Source organism: Staurois parvus, unplaced genomic scaffold, assembly GCF_062004578.1.
Source record: "Staurois parvus isolate SC_StPar_1 unplaced genomic scaffold, SC_StPar_1.0 ptg000668l, whole genome shotgun sequence".
NCBI classification, from domain to species: Eukaryota; Metazoa; Chordata; class Amphibia; order Anura; family Ranidae; genus Staurois; species Staurois parvus.
This window is the reverse complement of record NW_028318464.1, coordinates 735933-758394: the sequence shown is the minus strand read 5'-3', so window position 1 is coordinate 758394 and position 22462 is coordinate 735933.

Below are 22462 nucleotides of genomic sequence, written 5' to 3'. Positions count from 1 at the left end.
AGAAGCGTCGATGTTGCAATAGGGGCACAATTAGGTAGTTCAAGCAGGATCCAGAGAGGAACATCAGAGGAAGCGTGCAACATAGACAGCGGGGCAATCTGGCTCGCCTGATAATACATAGTTACATTAGGCACCCCAAGACTACCCTGGAGTCTATGAACAAAAAGCGTATTTTTGGAGACTCTGGGGTGGTTATCGGCCCAGTAAAATGCATAATCTTTGCCTAAATCAACAGAAGGAAATGAGGAAGAACCCGCACTGGGAGGGTGCGAAAATAGTATACCAATTTCAGCAAGATGGTCATTTTCACTGAATTAACCCATCCTACCCAAGACAGGTGTAGAAATTGCCAGGAGTGCATAAGAAAGGCGAAGCAATGGATAATAATTTGCAGCAAACAATGAGCCATAGGTGGGGGTCAAGTGAATGCCTAGGTATTCAAGAGAAGAGGAAGCCCATTTGTAAGGGAAGTGGGATTGTAGGCGCAAGATCAAATCTGAGGCCAAAGTAATATTGAGAGCAACAGTCTTATCCAAATTAATACGGAGACCCAAAATCAAGGAGAAGTGCACAAGAACCTGTTGCAAATTTGGAAGCATCGTCAGGGGATAAGTGAAAGTAAAGAGGGCATCGTCCGCAAAAAGGTTCAACTGAAATTCCTGTCCTACGTATGAAACACCCGATACATTACAATTGGCTCGGAGCGCTAAAGCCAGCGGCTCAAGCACCAGGACAAAGAGCGCTGGGGACAGGGAGCAGCCCTGTCTCATCCCTCGTCAAATAGGAAAGGGATCTGAAAAATACCCAGCGTATTTAACAGAAGCCGAAGGGGAAGAATACAAGGTTTGAATCCAAAAAAGAATAGAATCCCCAAAACCACAACGACACAGCACAAACCGCAGATATTCCCAGGATAAAGAATCAAAGGCTTTATATATGTCTAAGGACAGGAAGAATCCAAGTATTTTCCGCTGTTGTAGAAAGTGTATAAGATGGACCACCTTATGAACGTTATCACCCACCTGCCTCCCAGGGATGAAACCTACCTGGTCCCTGTGGACCAGACTATGCAAATATTTATTGATACGAAAACTAAGGATCTTGCCCAATATCTTCAGGTCTTCATTAAGAAGAGAAATGGGCCAAAAGGCTTGAGGGTCCTGCACATCATTGGTCGTCTTAGGAATCATGGAGATATGAGCTCTAAGCGTTTCCGGAGAGGGCAAAGAGCCCTGTCATAACTTGTTGAAATAATTAGCTAAGAAGGGCGCCAACAAGCTAAGAAGGGCACTAACAGGGTTGCAAATTTCTTACAATAGAGACCAGAAAAGCCATCGGGACCTGGGGCCGGTGTGGACCATAGAGATTTCATAGCTTAAAGCACTTCTGATACGGTGACACTGGCATTGAGGGCCATCTGCGCTTCCTCGGATAACCCAGGAAGTCGGAGATTCTGGAAGAATGCCTCTGCCTGAGCCACAGGGAAGGGATTTGGTTTAGCATAAAGGTGTGAAAGGAAGTCTGCAAAACGGGAAACAATCTGCTGGGGATAGGAAGTACAGCCACCCGTGGGAAGTCGCAATCTGATCGGTTTGTGGGGTTTCCCCACAGAATTGAGTTTCCTTGCCAGAATTAGACCCGGCTTATTAACACAGGAATAAAATTTATGTTTGGTTCAATGCAGGGCCAGTTCCACCTCTGAAGAAACAAGTAGGTCCAACTCTGCAGCCAGAGCATCCCATGACCATTTATGGGCCGTGGATGGAAATGACTTCCAATGAGCATCCGCAGAGGCCAGTAGAGAATGAAGCTCCAAAAGTCGGTGCTCCTGCTTCCGAGCCACTACCAGCTGTATAACATGACCCCGCACTGTGGCTTTATGCACCTCTCACAGGGGCACTGCCGAACAGACAGATCTGGAGTTTTCCGTGAAGTACGTAAGTAAGAAAGTTTCTATTTGCTTGCAGGTAACCTGAGTGGTCAATAGAGATTCATTAATGCACCAGTGAAATGGGCACTATACCGACCCAAAGAAGGCAAGGAGGAGTACCAGGGGATCGTGGTCCAACCAGGACGAGGAGGGAATAGATATCCACCTGACCAAGGGAAGCTGCTGGACATGCATGACTATATGGTCAATTCTACAAAAACTGTCATGAGGATTGGAATAGAATGTAAAGTCGCACTCAGTTGTGTGAAGTTCCCTCCAAACGTCCACCAGCCCACCTTCTGCAAGAGAGAGTGCATATGTTCCTCTAGCACTAAGTCGTGAGAAGGGGCTGCCCACCGGGGCATAGCGCTTATCCAAAGCAGAATCCAAGGTAACATTTGAATCTCCCAAAGAAGAAGAAAGACCCTTGGAGTGTCGGGTAACGATAGTGCAAAGATGAAAAAAAAAGCTGCGCTGAAAGCATTTGGGCACATAGTAAGAGACAAAAGTAACCTCCTGGTCCCAGAGGGTGCCCTATAGAAGCAAATACCTGCCCGTGGGGTCCGCTGTATTTCGAGCACAGACAAAGGGGAGATTGCATTTGAAAGTTATCAATATTCCCTGGTGTTTCTCAGGAGCCCAGGCCATGTAAACAGTGGGATAATGGGGCGAAAGATACCGTGGAGCAGAGGACTGAGAAAACCTGGTTTCCTGCAAACATACCATGTCAATTTGTTGCGATTTGAGGTGATGAAAACCTTTAGCTTGCTTCTGAGGTGAATTGAAGCCTTGAACATTTTGTGAATGTACTTTCAAAAAAGCTGAGGCGGTATCAGCACAGCACACTCAGCAGAAAAAGCATAACTCAGGCAACGATTTCCACTCCCACTGGCGGTCAGACCATGGTGTCCCAAAACCCTGCATAAAACAAAAACAGAAAAACCAGAGAAGAAAAGAAAACAAGAAAAGGAAAGAAGAAGACGACACAAGGAGTATGTACAATAGTATAATCGTATCATGCCAATGGTGATGTGCATCCTACACTTGAAGGATACCAGTTGGGGGTGGCTCTACCACCGGATACATGGCTGTAAATGAAAACATCAAAAACATAAGCCCTCATGGGCAAAAAGGCAATAAACACAACATAACGGAGTACCAAAGTAATAAAACTCCCGGAAGTGAATACATCCACGGAGACCTACCCATTGGAGACCAAGCTAAACTTGGGGGCAAACCCCCTCCAGCAGGATGACTACAGGCTGCCGTAGAACCCCACAACACAGCCCAAGTGGTCCCCCACCAACCACACAGTAGGACCGACATCCTGACACCCAACTAGGGCCCACCCGGGCCAACTCCCACCCCGGAGCCCGAGGGAACTATCAGCCCATTCCACTAACGGGAACCCGAACAACATCACCTGGACCCATAATAGGCTGCAATGGCAAAAAGTCATAGTCCTCAAGTCCAGGAGGTGACCCCCCCACTCAAGGATGGAACCCAAGGGAACAAGCCGGACCAGGCCCAATCTTGGAACACCAACAAACTAGCGATGCCTTAAGGGCCAAGTCACGGTCTCGTCAGGAAAGTCCAACGGTGAAATGTGGGAGGTCCGAGATCAGCTTGAGCCCAGAGAGGAGAAGGATGGACTGGATCATAGAGGGGTCCGAGGTAGGGCCCTCTTCTTTTTGGACAACCTCTCCCAAAGGCGGCTCCCGGCGGAAGAAGGTGTAAATAATCCAGGAGAGAGTGGGCTTTCTCCAGTGTGACAACAGAGTGGCTGGGGCCCTGGTAGTTGAAGGTGAGGCATTTAGGCTGCAAGTTCTGGCACGGCCCGCTGAGCGCTGGCGCCGTCTTCTCCACTCCTCTTGCCCATCTGGGCAGTGGGGAAAAGGGGGCCAGGAGAAGCTGGAGGGAAGATAGGTGACCCCCCCCAGAGAGCTTGAGGATCGACCAATGTGCCTGGCGGCAGAGGAGCGGGCCTACAATGCAGCCATCACTAGCGCTGCTCATGAGCGCCCCCCCAGCTGGACTGCTTTTGAAGGTCCTGACTGTTTCAGAATTTCCAAATTATTATGTGCCCAATGGATGAGAAAGAAAATACAATTTTTTTTAAACCAATAAATTTTTATTGGGTTATCAGCAAGTAAAATAATACAGGGATATGACTGATATCCAGTAAAAGTTATCTAGCCATCACTAGCGGTGCTCATGAGTACCCCCCCAGCTGGACTGCTTTTGAAGGTCCTGACTGTTTCAGAATATCGAATTATTATGTGCCTAATGGATGAGAAAGAAAATACTATTTTTTTTAAACCAATACATTTTTATTGGGTTATCGGCAAGTAAAATAATACAGGGATATGACTGATATCCAGTAAAAGTTATCTAGCAACAAGATAACATTCTGATTGCAAAATGCAAAAGAAAAAAAACAAAAGAAAACATCATATTCAGGCAACAATAGATGTAAGAAATACCTAGGAGAAAATAGCATTTTTGTAAAATCTTTTTGTTCAGGTCTATTAAAGGACATAGGTCTTGCCTCTCAGTTTGTTTGGCCCTATGTACTTCTTGTTCACAAAACTGAGCCATGCTGGGTAGAGGATGAGATATGCAGAGGCTGGCTTGCTATTCCCAATCTCCAGTCAGATGCAGTATAACACAATTTTTAAGAATTCCTGTCTTCCTCAATAAACTGAAAGATAAAGATTTTACGGTAAGTACAAAAAGCTTATTTTTGCAGAGACCAAGTAACAAAAGAAGTGAGCTTGGGAGTTTTATTCTCAAGCTCACTTGTGTCACTTGGTCTCTGGCTGCCAGGAGTCCTACTAGTGTTTCATAATTAGAGACTGCAAAGAACCTGTTGTTTTCGATGACATTGAATTTGTCTCATAGACAGCTGTATAAGCAGCCTGAATGCATTATATCAATAAATACCAAAGCTTCATATGGGCTTTAAAAAAAATATAGCTTCTTCTTAAATGATTTGGTTGTACTGAAAAAATATGCATATTGAAAAAAAAACATTAAGAAGACTATAGCTCCTCTTTAAGACTTCAATAAGCAATCAGAATCAGTAATCATGTGCATGGATTTTCACTGTGCTTTTCACAGAAAATATTACAAATTTAAAAGGGATTTGTAGACACTGATGATTAGCATAGACTTTCTGCTCCCTGACTGAGTGAACGCCGTTTCTGTAAAGAATGAAAAATCCCAGCAGGGTGTTGAGCTTTAACAGCATTAAGTGAATCCCTCTGTGCACTTCTGTGGAAAATGATATCTGCCTCCTTAACTGTATATTCCTAGATTTCTGTAGACTGTAGCAATATAAGATAAATGAAATTTGAGGCTTGGGCTTGATTTTTGCTTTTAAAGCCATCAAGACCTCTTCCTTGTATATAGTATGGGAAGAAATGGTTTATACTTATTGTTAATGGATATTGCATTAATAAATTAATAATATTTGCTGCTATGTGGCATTTACAGGCTCATATTGTTGCATTACATACTAGTGCAATTTACAGCCAGTTCTATAATCTCCAGGCAGGGGCGGACTGACAACTCATGGGGCCCCCGGGCAATAGGGGATCATGGGGCCCCTGTGTCCTTGCCCAAACTCAAAAAAGCCTATGAAAAAGGTACCAGGGGCATCTCATGGGGCCTCCTACTGACCCCGGGCCCTCGGACAGTGCCCGAGTTTCCAAATGGTCAGTCCGCCCCTGTCTCCAGGTTATGTATATACCATGGCTTAGGAAGAGATTCAGACCATATACCAATTGATCCATAATAAATAATGTCATTCTGCATATGATCACATTAAAAAGTAGTAATCAGGCAGTACTTCAGGAAAAAATTAATTATTAAAAAGTAATAGACATCATGCTGGCCTGGGTCCAGAGTTGAACAGTATGGAATGGCATTCACACATCATTATGTTAGTACTGCTCAAGCTACAAGTAAGGGCCACCTAGTGCCACTCACAGGGGAGAAGGGGAAGAACCCATGATGACCCAGCATTAAAAATACAAAATTCTTTTAAACAATATGCATGCAGGATGCCTTAAACCTGCACCTGAAATTGCATACTTGTACAATGTATTCCAAGTAAAGACATATTTAGAAAAAAAAACTATTGTGCTTAATGACCAATTCTGTCTGGCTTTTGTCTGACTGTGAAAAACAGCCTAAGGTCACCCTCAAAATCCATACCAGACCCCTATCCAATGGACTATTTCCAGCATGGTTTTCTGAGTGGTCCCCACACCAGGGACAGTACATATTGTTAGCAATGTGTACTTTTCTTTTAACAAAAATGAAAACCATGAGAGGTTCCCCTCAAAATCTATACCAGACTCTTATCAAGGACATTACTAGACAACATGATTGATGTAGTATTCACATTGGAAGACAGTGCCTATTTATATATTTATTCTATAAGGATTTATGCAGGGTGTTTTTATTTTTATTTACTTTATTGAACTCTTTTTGTAAATGAGTAATAAAGAGTACACAGTACTAATTCACATATAGAAAAGGCCAGATATATGGAGACTTCTTATTTTATGCAATAGCTATTTGTAGGAGAAGGCATAAATATCATCTATCACCCTTGATAGGGAACATTTACCACCATACCTTGTTTGACCTAGCGATACTACCAAAAGTTAACCAAGAAAAATGGGGACTTTTAAGGTACACCCCCATACTATATCAATATCTGCTATACATAAAAATCAATATGAATTGTATTCCATAGTCAAATATTAAAACCATAAAGATTTATTAAGAAATTCATTAAGTGTTTTCCCTCTCTCATCTGGTAAAGAGATCTCTCAACTCATTACTGAGGTCATTAGGTCAACAGACCCACTTCCTCAGGAGGTTTTAGAGGTCATTATCTTGGATGAACAGCAAAAGAAATTATATATATATATATATATATATATATATATATATATATATATGTAGCATTAGCTCATATAGAGCAAGGTGGCATCCTGGGCAAAGGTTACTGTCCCACCAACATACCATCATACTGTCACCACAGAGGAGAGGAGTGGCCAGAACAAACAGGGATCCTTACTGGAACTTTCTGACTCCTTGTATGGCCATGTGAGTGATATGATTTATAATGTCTGCCCAGTGTCATCCAAATAATAGCACCTGGATAAATCTTGAGAGGACATTTCACATATCCGAGTCAGAGAGTCTGACAAAGATGTAGCTGAGAGACAAACGCAACCAGCTCATACCAAATCCAAACAATGGATGGAAGAAAAATGTCCTGATTGAGGTAAAAAGATTAAATTGCTTTAGGAATAAAAGAGGCTCTCAGCCTCAGGAAAACCTTATCTTTTTGGAGTACGAGAAAGGGTTTTTTAAATAAGATAAGTCCTTTGAATTTTTAGGTCCCATTCGAATCTCTGAAGGGTCTTGTTCAGACTTGCACACTTTGATAGGGTAGTAATTGATTGCTCTCTCAGCAGGGAGTCATCCAGGTATCCCATAATGGTAATGTAGAAGGGAAGGACAACAAAATATGGCGTTGCTTGCTCACAGCAATTAGCAGATAGCATTGATACCCTGGAAGTATAGGGACATGCAAGTAAGTATCCTTAATGTTTACAGAGGCCAGAAAATCTCCTGGATGGAGGGAAGTAATGACTGACCTGGTAGATTCAAAGCTACATTTTTGAAAGGCAATGGGGTTGATTTACTAAAACTGAAGAGTGCAAAATCTGGTGCAGCTGTGCATGGGAGACAAACAGCTGATAACGTAAGCTTGTTCAATTAAGCATTGACAAAAAACGTGGAAGCAGAACTGCACCAGATTTTGCACTCGCCAGTTTTAGTAATTCAACCCCATTACTTTTAGATCCAGAATGGGGAATTTGCCCCTTTTGCTTTGGGAATGGTGAAAAGGTTGAAATGCATTTTTTCTGTGGAACAATGGCAAAAACTCCTTGAAAGAGGAGTTGTACCAGAACAGAATGGAGGTCTATTAGTAGTTGTGGAGATGTTGCCAGGTTTCAGAGATTGAAATCCCAACTTGTAGTTCTTGGACGGCATGTCTCAGACACATTCGTCTGAGATGCTTTTATACCAGCTGGTCACAAAAGCTAACAGATATCCACCCATAGTGAAAAATAAGGTGGACTTGCCCACAGGCTTGAAAGATTTGGGAGCCCAAGATTTGCAACAGAACCTCAACTTGAACTTAAGTATTTATTGAATAAATACTAGTAAGTATTGATAAATACTATCAGTATTCAATTGCTGGAAAGGAATTGAAAATTCCTGACTAATTTTTTCCCCTCTCCCATACTTCTAACTTCTGAACAGCAAATTTTTGGTATTTTACATGTAAAATTATGGCAACCAGGGGTGGACTGACAACTCATGGGGCCCCCGGGCAATAGGGGATCATGGGGCCCCTGTGTCCTTGCCCAAACTCAAAAAAGCCTATGAAAAAGGTACCAGGGGCATCTCATGGGGCCCCCTACTGACCCCGGGCCCTCAGGCAGTGCCGAGTTTCCAAATGGTCAGTCCGCGCCTGATGGCAACATTATACCAACCTTTATCCTTAGCAAAAGTAATATTTCTTTGATGGATGACCATAAATTCATGGAAATGTTTAGTTAATGCAGTCATCTCCTCTAAGAGTATTATATAAAATAAAGGATGTCTTAGTAAATGTAATAAAATATCCCTTGGATGGATGAACTCAGACACCATGACCATAAACTTTCAGATTTTTTTTGTTAATTAGGTTATTCCTCATAAAAGAATGTTTAATACAAAATTTAGATTATTCTAGTTGATATCCTAAAATATGAAGACAAGTGTTAGACTATGTAACTTGATGGTATCATTAGAATTTATTAGATATAAATATTACACATATTTTCAACGAGCTGCTCAACCTGAATAAATTCTGCTATAATAAAACAACAAATTCCACTGCAACCTTTATGCATTCTACTTTTGGCCCCATGGCTGTATATAGTTGGCAGTGATGCCAATAGCCAAAAAAACTGTACTGCTTGGTTTGGAACAGTTTGATAACAGAAACACATGCCAGCTGGTGGATTTTTTTTTACCCCAGGGCTGCTTTTGTTTCCAGACTGAGTATGTATCAATAACAATTGTCACAACCCAAATCCACTTGAAAATATTTAAAATGATTTTTAATGAAGATGTAACAAGCTTCTAGATAGGTTTCTAGGATGTTAGGTAAATTTAATTTAATTTTTTAGCTCCTCTGTAATCATTGGCACATATTTTGATTACTTTGGGCTGTTCTGGATCTTACAGGTTGCAGGTTGGATTGTTTCCCCTGAATTCTAGAGGCTTCTAGAACATAGTGGGCAGGAAAGTCAAACAAGCAGCCTGAATATTTATTGTGCTTCAGCAAATCCCTGGGGAGGTGTGCCCAGTATGTAGCTGAAGGGGCTGATAGATAGACTGAGCTTTAGAACAGCAGGGTCTTTCTGTTGAAGAGATTCCACCCACTTGGATGGGACTGGCTACCCCTCCCCCTTGCAGCAGTTCTACTGATTCAAGTTGATGTTTATCAAGGTCCCGGTTGTGGCAGAGACAGGTGGCCTTCACTTAAAGGAATCTCTGACACCCTGAGACTTCAACTAAAGGATCTAGTCTGCACAGCTTCACTAGATGTTATATGGAGGAAGCTGAATGGGCACAGCTGCTCCCCTGGCCTAGTGAGTACTGACTTTATTACAAGATCCTGGTGACTATGTACTATTGGGATAGCTGGGCAGTTCCTCTCCTGAGCTGTGAACCCATAGACTATTCCAGTCTATCTCTACCTGTGTCCTCTGCTAACAATACATGATGTTTTAGAGTATTCTACACCCCTTTAGCCTCTACTGATTCTAGAAGCAATAAATATTAAAAGTGAATGGACGTTTGCTGTTTGCCTTCCTGCCTCTGCACTGTTTTGGCAAAAGAACCTGTTAAATTCAATGGCTCCTATAGGGGTAAAGTTACACATATGTCAAGGCAAACTTTATTTCTATGGTTTTGGATGAGCAACAGAGGATTAGAATTCCTTTTGGCTTGACATACACTGTAATATATGTACAGTAATGTCTTCTATGAATAGGGGACCTGGGCAGAAAGGGTAGACATAGTTGGGCATTCTAGATGACAGCCTGTGACAGCTCCCCAGATTTATTAGGATTATGATGTGGGGAGTGGGGATTGGCATTTGAGGAGGAAGATTCTAGAATTTCTGTGTAGAAGATAGAAGCACAAAGGACACATCACAGTGAAGGTAAGTAATATCTCTTGTACTTAGTTTGAATTTTTTCTTCTGAATTTTTTTTTGTAGGTCAAGATTTAATCTGACTTCAAACATCTAACCATATTAAAGGAGCTGATTTTTCAGATTGTCTTGCATGTGATTGGATTTCCTCCCATCTCATTTCAGACTGTGAGATAAAACAAAAGCATGTTAGAAACATTTTGGGTAACTGAAGTAAAAAAGCCCATTCAGGTGCAAAAGAAAGAAAAACCCACCTTGTGTTGAACTAACCCAGGTAGCAGTGTAGTAGTGGTATAGTTACATCATTGTGATATAACATCATCACCATGTCAAGCAATTGATGCACTGAAGATGAAGTCCTACATATTATTGTCACCAAGGTCTTTGGCTTCTCTGTATCATTCTAAATTGACTGGATGCTGCTGTCTGTTATTTTATTATGTAGTTTATAGTTTAGATTTGTAAGCGATGACAGGAAATGTTATTGCACTGTATGTACTCTACACTAAATTGGGTGGCATTTCCCAGAAAGAAAAATGTATCTATGTACACATGAACCTATATCAGCTGAATAACTAGACCGCAAGACAGCAAAATATACACCAGTTTGAGAAGATAAGGAGTGAAGCAAACTAGAGATATGAGTCTTTTCTGAGAAAACCTTTAAAAACATCATTTCTGTTTATAGTTATACCAGAGAAAGCAAATTGGATGGGAGCGTGAAGTGCAATGGGAGCGGGACTTTAAATTACTGCAGAGGAGAACAGCTATCTTACAATCTACTTTCTTGTTGAGATCAGAGACAACCGGAAAATGTTATGTGATAATGGTAATATAAGGGAGGTGGGTTTGGAACACTGACTTTTACACTAAATAGCAAATCCACATCCTATCTTATCAGAGCCTGCTTGTAACATTGTCACAAATGCAGTGTTGACAGCAGTTGGTGGCTTGAGCTTTTTGCGTGACATACAGCAGACAGCCTTCTTAAATGGAATCAAAAGCTATACACACTTGAATGTTATTAACGTAATGTGCAGATTGTGCTCCCCAATTAATGCTGTTTAGTCCAGCACAACGATTCAGCTTTGGTGTTCCTCAGACCTTCACCCAAGATTTAAACATACTTTGTTTCATTTCCTTTCTCCCAGCTTGTAAAGAAATGGAAGATATTTTTTGGAGAGCAAGCACCTTTTTTTGGTGGTACTCACTCCCATGTCCTCATTTCTGGTCTGGGCAAGGATGATGTCACCTTGGTCCGCCCACTCCCTCTCCGCCTGCAGTCTCCTGGGACAAATCATGCATTCCAGAACCAGTCGCAAGGCAAACCTGGTCCCATGCAAGCACAATAGAGAACAGAGTGTATCATAGAGAGGTGGCAGCCTGCTCCCAAAAACCAAGATGCTGGCACAGAGTAGGTTTGCCACCTCATCCCTTTAAAACCATACACATATTAATTACACAGGTTATGTGGCTGATTAGGGTGGTAATTAAACTCACTTAGTGCCTTATGTGCATTAAATTAGCCTCAGAACATGTGTAACTAATATGTGTTCGGTTTTATAGGGATGAGGTGGCAACCCTAGCACAGAGGAACAGGCACACTGAGAAGCATTGGTGAGTAGTGGACAAAACTGCACTGCATGGACTGGAAAGTATCCGTTTCTTAAAGGATAAGTTTACCTTTTTACCAAAAATAATAAATGCAGGTAAAACAATTTTGCAAAAACCTGTAAACCATTGCACCAGTGATCAACAGATTGCTGGAGCCATGCAGGTCTCCTGCAGATCTGTCAGTATATCTGCTTGCCCGTATAGGGTGCATGGGGCAGTAGATTTACTGACAGGAAGAATCAATGAACTACCATGGCACTCCATAGCGTTGTAGTAGTTCATGGAGAAGCCTTAGCGGTAGGGTTGCCACCTCATCCCATTAAAACCAAACACATATTAATTACACAGGTTCTGAGGTTTATTTATTGCAGAAAAGGCACTAAGTGAGTTTAATTACTACCTTAATCAGCCACAGAATCTGTACAATTAATATGTGTTCGGCTTTAAAGGGATGAGGTGGCAACCCTATCGCTAAGACTGTCGGGACTTGTAGTTTCTCATTCACAGAGGACTGTGAATGAGTGACATGGATGGGTGGGTGGAACCCCACACGGCCACAGTTTTTTAAAAAATTTGACAGCTAGCAAGGGAGGAGAAGAGCCCCCGTTAGCTGTCAAAGCGGGGGAGTGGGGGCCGGTGTATTCATTACATGTTACACCATGAATATGGGTGCCGTAAATATCAGCCTCTCATGGAAAGCCCCAAACATCACCATATCCACCAAAAATACCTCACTGTCTTGAGGATTGCAAATGACACATTTAAACCAAGGAATAACTATACCCTGCCTTTCCATCAGGGGAGCAGCATCCAACTGTTTGTAAAATTGGTTGAGATAGATTTGAATGATTTAAGGTTAAGAAGGCAGAGGAAAAATAAATCATATAATATGACTTATTCTGATTGGAAGGCATTGGAAGATCTGCGTAGTAATAAAGAAGTAGTTATAAAGGCAGCAGACAAAAGAGGAAATATAGTCTTGATGGACAGAGCATTTTATTTGAAAATGTGTTATGAGTTATTAAGCAATGATAATAACTATGAAATACTTCAGAAAGATCCAACCCCCAAATATTTGAGTGAGTTGAACTCTATTTTGAAAAGGGCTGTTGAAGAGGTGATCCTCTCCAAAGATGAAGGTGCCTTTATTATGAATGCACATCCAACTATTGCAACTTTGTATGCCTTACCCAAGTTACACAAACATAAAGAAAACCCCCCTGGCAGCCCTATAAACTCAGGCAATAACAATCTCACAGAAGGAGCAAGCAAATATCTAGATTATATCATGCGTCCATTTGTATATAGCAGGGGCGGACTGACAACTCATGGGGCCCCCAGGCAATAGGGGATCATGGGGCCCCTGTGTCCTTGCCCAAACTCAAAAAAGCCTATGAAAAAGGTACCAGGGGCATCTCATGGGGCCCCTTACTGACCCTGGGCCCTCGGGCAGTGCCCGAGTTTCCGAATGGTCAGTCCGCCCCTGGTATATAGTTTACATTCTTATATCGAAGATACACAAGACTTTGTAGACAGACTAATAGGTATCACAATGGAAGATGATGTGTGGTTAGCTAGTCTAGATGTGGAGGCTTTATATAGTAATATCAGTCATGACTTGGTTCTAAAATCTTGTAAATCCTTTCTGGAAACCAGAGGCAAACTATTTGAGATCCATACCACATTCACTCTCCAACTTTTGCAGTTTGCCATCAAATAGGAAAAACTTGTGTTCCAATACAAAGTATATAGACAGCGCAGAAGTACTGCGGTGGGTTAATCGTTTGCACCTATGTATGCAAATCTCTTTCTTGGGTGGTGGGAGTATACTATGGTCTTTGTAGAGGAATTAGAGCATTTCATGTCACACATTCTCATGTGGGCAAGATTCATTGATGATGTGTTAATATTATGGCAGGGTCAAAAGGATCTGTTCGTGGAATTTGTTGGCACCTTCAATCAAAACAATATTGGGATGTACTTCATGGGTGAAATTAAATATGATAGCATACATTTTTTGGAATTGGAGATTAAAAGGGGTGAAGGAGGCAATATTAATGCAATAATCTATCGAAAACCGACCTCCACGAATAGCCTGTTACATAGGGGAAGTCCACATTCAGCAGCCTTAAAAAGAGGAATTCCCACTGGTCAATTTATGAGAGCAAAGAGAAATTGCTCAACGGAAGGGGCATTCCAAATGGAGTTTCAAAATTGTTTGACAGATTTATGAGGCGTGGCTATCTTAAGACTGATTTGATTAAATCCTGTGAGAAAGTGAAAGGGGTTCCAAGAGAATCTCTGTTGGGTCAGAAAATCATAAAAGCAGATGACTAGCAAGGCATGTGTATCATAGGTAAATATTCAAATCAGTCAGGGCAGATTTACAACACCATATAGAGATATTGGAACAATGTACATGAGGACAAATATCTATCACAGATCCTACCTAAAGACCCCAAGATAACCTACAGATGGGGCAGGCATTTTGAAATATATCTTAGTACACAGTCATCTAGGAAAAAACCTCTAAAATGAAGCACACTTTGCTACCTGAGAAACCAAAAGGTAGCATCAGGTGTGGTCACTGTAAGGCATGTACTTTCTTGAGCAATACCAAGGAGTTATTTTAATAATCTCCTCATTTTTAGGATTAACAAAGAGATTTCTATAATTGCAGCACAGAGAGGGTGATTTATGCTTTAAAATGCCCATTCTCCCTAATATATGTAGGAAAAACAATTTGCCCCTTTAGGAGACGAGTTCTTGAACATGTGAATGATGTTGCTCGAAAGAAGGATAGACCAGTAGCAAGACACATGATACAAAAACATGATGGTAAGTATGACCTCTTAGACTTTTGGATTATTGACAAATATGATCTGGGTTCTAGAAAAGGAGACCTAGATAAATGTCTTTTAAAACTTGAAGCAAAATGGATTTTCCGCTTAGGCTCAAGAGCACCCTATGGTTTAAAAGAAGGATTCACCTTCCTTCCTTTTGTGTGTAATTAGAGATTCTGTGCTTTTTGTTTGATTTTGCTCTATAAATGCTATATAATGGTATGAACTGTAATTTTCTCTTATTAGTGGGACATTATCAGTGCTTGAGAGCGCCAGCAGTGTCTGTTGTGTTGTGGACTGTTGATGTGCTGCTGTAGTGTTGTTTTGTGTCTGTTGAAGTACTGAGCATGTGCAGTTCTTTGTCTACAAGATTAGGTCTGTTGAGGAACTGAGCATGTGCGGGGGCCATTTTAATGGTTATCTCTATATATAGAGGTGAAACAAACAATAGGTGCCATTTTACCACCATGTGCAGCTGAGCACAACTTCCAGCCACTGTGTGACCTATTTTAATTCTTTATACTCCTGACGAAGTTCTTTTTTCTGGAGCTAAACATATTTTCTTTGGGTCTTTCTTTGGGAGAACTTTTTGAATGCACATGGTATTCACTCCTCTCTCCCCTCCCCCTTTTTTTGGAGAGGTCTGTACTGCATTTTACAGCGCAATATTTGCATTCCTCAAGACAGTGAGGTTTATTGGTGGATATGGTGATGTTTGGGGTTTTTCCATGAGAGGCTGATATTTAAGCCTGTGGAAGAGTGTACCCTTACTACGTATCTGTAGCAAGATAGATTATACTATTCAATTAGTTGGTCCATGGGGTAACTTCATTTCCTTAGCAGAGATTATATATTCAAGCTGATAGGTTTAGGATCAAACTACAGTACCTCCTTGTATGCCATCACTTCATCTAAAATGATATGATATTTGATTTTGGTCTGGTGGAAGAAGGTACGTCCTTCGAAACGCGTCAGCTGTACTGAGTGTCTACCCCCATGATGGGATTCGCGCTGGCCTCCTGTTTCTGAAGTCCCTGGGAGGACTTACATGCCTGTTTTTATTCGCTGTTTGTGAGTACCATTCTTTTACTAATAAATTTTGGTTACTGAGGTAATGTGCAAGGTTGGTGCGCTTCTTGTTTTTTTCACTTTGCAGTATATATACGTGATCCTGTGCACAGGTGCTGCCCTGTAGCAGTATATCTGCTATAGGGCGGTCCTTAAGCGGTTAAAAAAAAAAATAAATACACATGATTTTGCAGGTAAAATAATTTTTATTTTATTTTTTACACTGGAACCTGCAAAGCATTGCACCTGCGATCAGTGGATTGTGGGAACAATGTCAGGCTCTTGTGTCATAAGCGGGCTTATGACACCATTTCCGCTGACGTCACTTCCGGTATTTGGAACACATGATGGAATGCGGCTGCCATCTTAATTCCCATTCATAATATACAAAGCTGAATACACCTAGTTCCAAGAAAGGCACTTTTTTTGTGAGTGGCATTTCCATTGTTTGACCCCATATTAAAGTTTTATACAGTTTTACACTATGGGATGTCTGATTTTCTTTTGATTTATGCTGAAAATATGAAATACTGCCTGTGGAGGAGCGGAGTTGCCTAACATTGATGCAGATCTAGTGGAAAGTTATTGGTTACTACCAGCAACCATGGTTATAAGGGCGAAGGAATTTCGGCCATCAGGACCAGATTGCAAACTGGGATAGTCCCAAAAAGCTAGTGTGACTTACCTAGAGATAGGTGGTCATGAAATGAAGGTGAATTTACATCTATGTGGGGCACCAGTGTGAACACAGTGAAGCACTTGTCATTTCAGTATGGAGTATCACCGTTAAAGATACAGCACCATTGCACCAATTATTTACATGTTGGGACTAAAAATTAATATTTGATTTGTATTTTGCTCAGTGTTATCACTTTAAAGATTGCACAGTTTATTTTGTCAATTTGTCACCTTAGCGCGGTCCAATTTTGAAATATATAAGATTTTGTGTTTAGAAATTCACATTTAAGACTGCTGCTATATAGGTATCTGATATATATACAGCTAATTGTTTTACATATATGTTAACTAATTTTTTTCCTAACCGCAACAGCACCCCCTTTTTTTTCTTTTAAACTTGTTTTGAGACTGCACCCCAGTATGGTAAACTGAGTTTGGGGGCCTCAACTGCAGCCCCTGGCACACCAAAGGGTTGTGCATATCATTTACTGCTAAATGTACTACAAAAGATTATCAGAGACTGCGGAAGTACTACAGAAGCTAATCAGAGACAGCAGACATACAGTAGTGCATCAGGAGTTTCATAGAAAAGTGACAGCAGAAAAAGACCCTGAGTAGTCCATCGAGTCTGCCATGTTTTTTTTTGGAGGGGGGGGTTATTGGTGGTTTTTTTGTTTTATTATTTTAACTTTTTTCTCTTGAGTGTAGATCTATGCTTGTACGAAGCATGTTTGAAGCTATTTACTGTTGACTGGCTCACTACCTCTGCTGTGGTAGTCAACTACTCTTTCAGTAAAATAGTACTTTCTAAGATAAGTTTTGAACTTTCCTCCAGTTAAAGGTCATGTCCTCGTGTTCTTGATTTTGGTTTCATGTTGAAAATACTGCCCTTCTGAACCTTGTACACTCCCTTGATGTATTTAAAGTTTTCAGTCATGTCTCCCATTTCCATTCTTTCCTCCAGACTATACATGTTAAGTTCCTGAAGTTGCTCTTGATATGTTTTATCCCCCAGACCTTTCACCATTATTGTTACCCGTCTCTGGACTCGTTCTATACTATCAATATTTTTTTGTAAGTGAGGTCTTCAGAACTGGACACAGTATTCTAAATGAGGTCTAACTAAAAATCTACATAGGGGAATCAGAACCTCCTTCCTCCTGCTGGTGACCCCTCTAGTGATGCATCCTAGAATTCTATTTGCTTTCCCCACTGCCTGGCCACACTGCTTGCTCATTTTGCAATCATCTGAAATAAGTACCCCAAGTTATTTTTCTTTGAAGTGCTGGACAGCACTCTACCCCCAGTGTTGTACTCCCTAGGTGCATTGTTTTACATTTAGAAACCTTGAACTGCAATTTCCACTTTTCTGACCAATCTTCCAGCAATGCCAAATCATGTTCCATGTTATGTACACCCCCAGGGATATCAACTCTATTGCACACCTTTATGTCATCAGCAAAAAGACAGACCTTACCCAACAAACCTTTAGTTATATCACTTACATATAGATTAAATAGAAGACCCAGTACAGAGCCTTGTGGTACACAACTAATGACTGGTTTCTGTTCTGAGTGAACCCCATTTACAACCACACTCTGGTATCTATCCTTTAGCCAGCTGCAGATCCACTGAACCACCCAAGGAGCCCCTTTACATTAAGAGTCCCCCTTTACATTAGGAGTCCCCCTTTACATTAGGAGTCCCCTTATTAAATCAAAGTTCCCTTTACATCAGTAACACCCTTTATAGCAAAGGCGCCCTTTACATCAGGAGTCACCCTTTACATCAGGATCCCTCCATACATCAAGAGTCCCTCTTTCACACTAGAGTCCCATATTATATTAGTAGGGGAAGTGTGACAGGAGGGGGGCAGTGTGACAGGAGGGGCGTGGAGTGGTAGGAAGGGACAGCAGAGTGACGGGGGGGGGGCAAAGTGACAGGAGAGGTAGCAGCCTGACAGGAGAGGTAGCAGCCTGACAGGAGATGGGGCAGAATGACAGGAGTGGGGGCAGAGTGACAGGAGAGGAGGGACATAGTGATAGGAGAGGGGGCAGAGCGACAAGAGGACACCTGGAGTGGACACAGAATATACTTGCTCATGTGCAGGGCATTGTGTACTATGCTGGCACCTGTTCTGACTTCTGATAATCACACACAGCGAATTCCCCCCACCTCAGGTCACTGTTTCTCTTAGCCAGTCAAGGACTGTTGATACACAGAGGTGTCCGTTTATGAACCAGCAGTAATAGATCGCTGCTCAGTTCTCCGGCATTCTTGGAGAACACAGTTCTCCTGTGAATGCAGTTTATGAAGCAGTTCTCCGAACGAAGGGAGAACGGTCTCCAAACGCTGGAGAATGGTCTACAAACTCTGGAAAACGGCTGATTTTACTATAATCTCGCGAGATTACAGTAAAAGATCAGTTTACTAAACAGAGGTAAATTATCTCTGCTTAGTTTGCGGTCCCTCTGATTCTCCAGCTCTGGGCTGGAGAATCTGGAGGGAGAACACAGATCTCCAGCAAAGGCTGCATGATCTCCTGAGTGTCATAAACTGTGAATGACCAGAGAATAGCTGAGATCCTTTGAATCGCAGGTATTCTCTGTGTCATAAACGGACACCTATGGCTCTTGCAGGATCTTCTCCCGGCGGGTTGCCTGTTGGTACACTGCATGCTGATCGGCTGATTATGGAGCTCCCACCTCTGATGCAGCACTGACTTCCCCCCACTCTCAACTGTTACCCCAACACCAAGCAGAGTGATTTAACCGAGTGCTGGCCAGGTTCTTAAGGGGGCGGGGCAGGGCTGGACCAATCAGGCTTTCTTTTTCAGCCTCTTCCTCAGCAGCAGCTGTGTTCTCTGTAGAGTTGTCCAGGGCTGGGGTCTGGGTTTGTTGTTATTGGGGGAGGGGGAAGGGGAAGCACCTCCGACAGCCCCCTCCTCTCTACCCAGATATAGGATCATCCATTGCCACTCCTCCTTCCAATTCTGGCACCAGCCCTGGCAAGGCCACTGTAAGCACGAGGCCTTAGGCGACAGCCTAATTAAAGTGCAGCCTCTGCTCAGAAGCAAAGCATGATCCTACACTTCCTCTTCCACTACACAAGTATGTAGCTACGTTTTGATTTTGTCATTTTCATACAAGTCAATAGACGTGCAGTTCATTTAATTCTGAATTGAAATCCGGATGAAGTTTTCATTATTTGGAGATTCTGGTGTATCTGAATTTCCCAATTACAATAGTACCGCATTTTAATGAATCTGAGATAACAAAACAGAATTTTGGTTGACATTTGAATTGAATCGAATTAGAAAAGAACAAAAACCAAACTATTGCTGACTATTGCTGATTTCCTTCAAAGACTGTGCATTAGTGTTAGAATATAGCCATCTTCCAAAATTAAAATTTTGAATAGAATTGTGTAAAACAGAATAGAAAATAAAAAAATAGACTAGAAAGTAAAGAAACAAAAAATAATACAGTAGAAAATAAAAGAATATAATAGAGAGAATAAAGCAGTCTTGCAAATTGTGAAATTCAAACATCAAATAGAATAGCAGATAATAAAAGAGAATATAGCCGTCATGTGAAATTTGAATTTCAAAGAGAATAGAAATAGAAATTGAATAAAACAATAGAATGGAATAGAAAATAAAGGAATAGAATAGAGTAGGATAGAATATAGCCATCTTCTGAAATTCATATTTTTAAATATAAAAGAATATAATAAAAAATAGAATAGAATAGAAAATAAAAGAATAGAATAGAAAATAAAAAAGTAGAACAGAAAAAAATAGAATATATTAGAGTAGAAAAGAATGAATATAGCTGTCTTCTGAAATTCAAATTTTGAATAGAATGAACCATCTAATCTTTACAATGAATTTGGATCAAATCAATCTTTTTGATTCAAATTCAATTTGATTACTTCAAATCAATTGTTAAAAATCTGAATCCAGTTGAAAATGAATTAACAAAATGAAACCAAAGTAAACAAAATTAATTTTGTTACAAATGCAACAAAACAAAATGAGTAACTTAACTAATAAATGGCTCCTATACTTGTTCCCTGCTGCAGCTGGCTACTCAGTTCACTCCTGCACCCGACACAAGCTTATTTTTTTGAAGGGAGACCCTTCTTCATCAGAGCTAACTCCATTTATACCATGGGACTAAGTGAGGGCCCTCCCATCTGGGTAGGGCTGTCCCTGGACAGGAGGAGGGGCATAAGTGTCATAGAAATAAATATAAATATGTGTCTGTCGGCAACACAAATTCAAATGCTGGTCAAGATTTGAATAATGGAGTGCCCAAGGGTTAGGGGTTTCTTAGCTATGTAACCATACAACCCCCAACAACAGATGGGACATGGGAACCTATGAATGGATATTGCCAGTCATTGTCAAGTGTTCTCTCCTCTGCCTTGCAGCCACCGCTGACTGACACAGGGGATCATGTGACCAGAATGGAGCTAAAAGTCCATGGGTTAGGGAGAGCAAATTACTTGCCTTGTCCTGGGCGCTGATAACCCATGCTACACCACTGGGACTACAGAACACTTCCCCCCATATACTCAACCTTCTACATGATTGGGGGGGGGGTTGCTCGGTTGTTTACAGGCACACTGGGCAGAACTGATAACTGCTTAGGATTTCAGAAGCCATGTGCAGAGGAAGTTGGGAGCTCACTGCATTTCTGGCAGATCAACAAGTATGGTTTTCTACTTGTAGTGCTTTTAAAAGAAACAAAAGATTGGGAAATGTACATGTATTGGAGAGATGTACTGAATATATTGATTTTTTTTTTCTATTATACCCTGACATATATTTTAAGCCCAGGCTTACTGAAAAACAAATGAAGCCTCTAATTGACCACACATCTTATGTCAGTAGCCACTAGAGGGAACATTTATAAATCTCTACATGCAATACAGTGATAGAAAAGAAATTAGGTAAAACAAGAGTCTCATTTAAAATACATTTTAGGTAAACATCACAAGAGTAACTGGGATTTTCCAAGCCATTAATCTAGAAGTGAATGGGTATAATAAACTATGGTGATTCAAAAAAAGAATAAGCAATTTCTATTCATGTAGCTTTTGCAACTAAAAATCGATCATATGCATTAGACAATATACTGTAAAAAATAGACAGATGAGGCATGCCATAAAACAACTGCAGACATACATAAACATCATCCAGTTACTGTATGTATACATTTCTAATTATTACATTACCTGAATCTCTGTTAATATCAACATGGCCAGATCTAGGGGGGTACTGGGGTGGGTTATACCCCCATATTTCAGTTGCGCCCCCTTCCCCATCAGCTCTCCCACTCCTGCCCCCAGGGATGCTGATATGGGGAAACATTCAGACAGGGTCCAATAAGTTTTGCGGTGGGAGGGGGAGGATGGCATGGAGGCTGTACATAAGACTGCCAATATACCCTTTTACTAAGAGATCACCTGTATTATAATATATGGCCTCCCGGCCCGTCCGAATAGTAAGATAGCTGGCTAGGACTCAGATCTTGAGTGACATTAGGAGGGAGGGGCTTAGGAGCAAAAGTCAGCTACCCATTGGCTCAGGAGGCATACAGAACAGTCTCCCATTGCCTCTTCAGCCAATGGGTACATGATGTGCTGTCCATCGCAATCAAGTCTTCATCCCATGGGCTCAATCTTGCAGTGATTGAGGAGTAGGCACGAGAGAGTGTTTTATCCCAGAAGTAATTAATAGGGAGCTGCTAGAACTTTTAGAACTGTCTGTGCAGTACATAGCTTGTACCCCCTCCCTTTAATATCAGTCACTGTAGTGTCACCTATATTGCTGTCCTATGCTGCATAGGTGTCAGTTTATTGTCACCCTATTAAAAGGACAGCAATATAGATGACATTACAGTGACTGGTATTAGGCTAGGTTCACATTAGCCAGTGCTCTAAAAAGCAATCCATGGTGGATCATTTTTTAGAGTGCAGCTAAGCAGCCAAGGTTAGGCATTCAGGAGCTCTGGGGGCCCTGACATA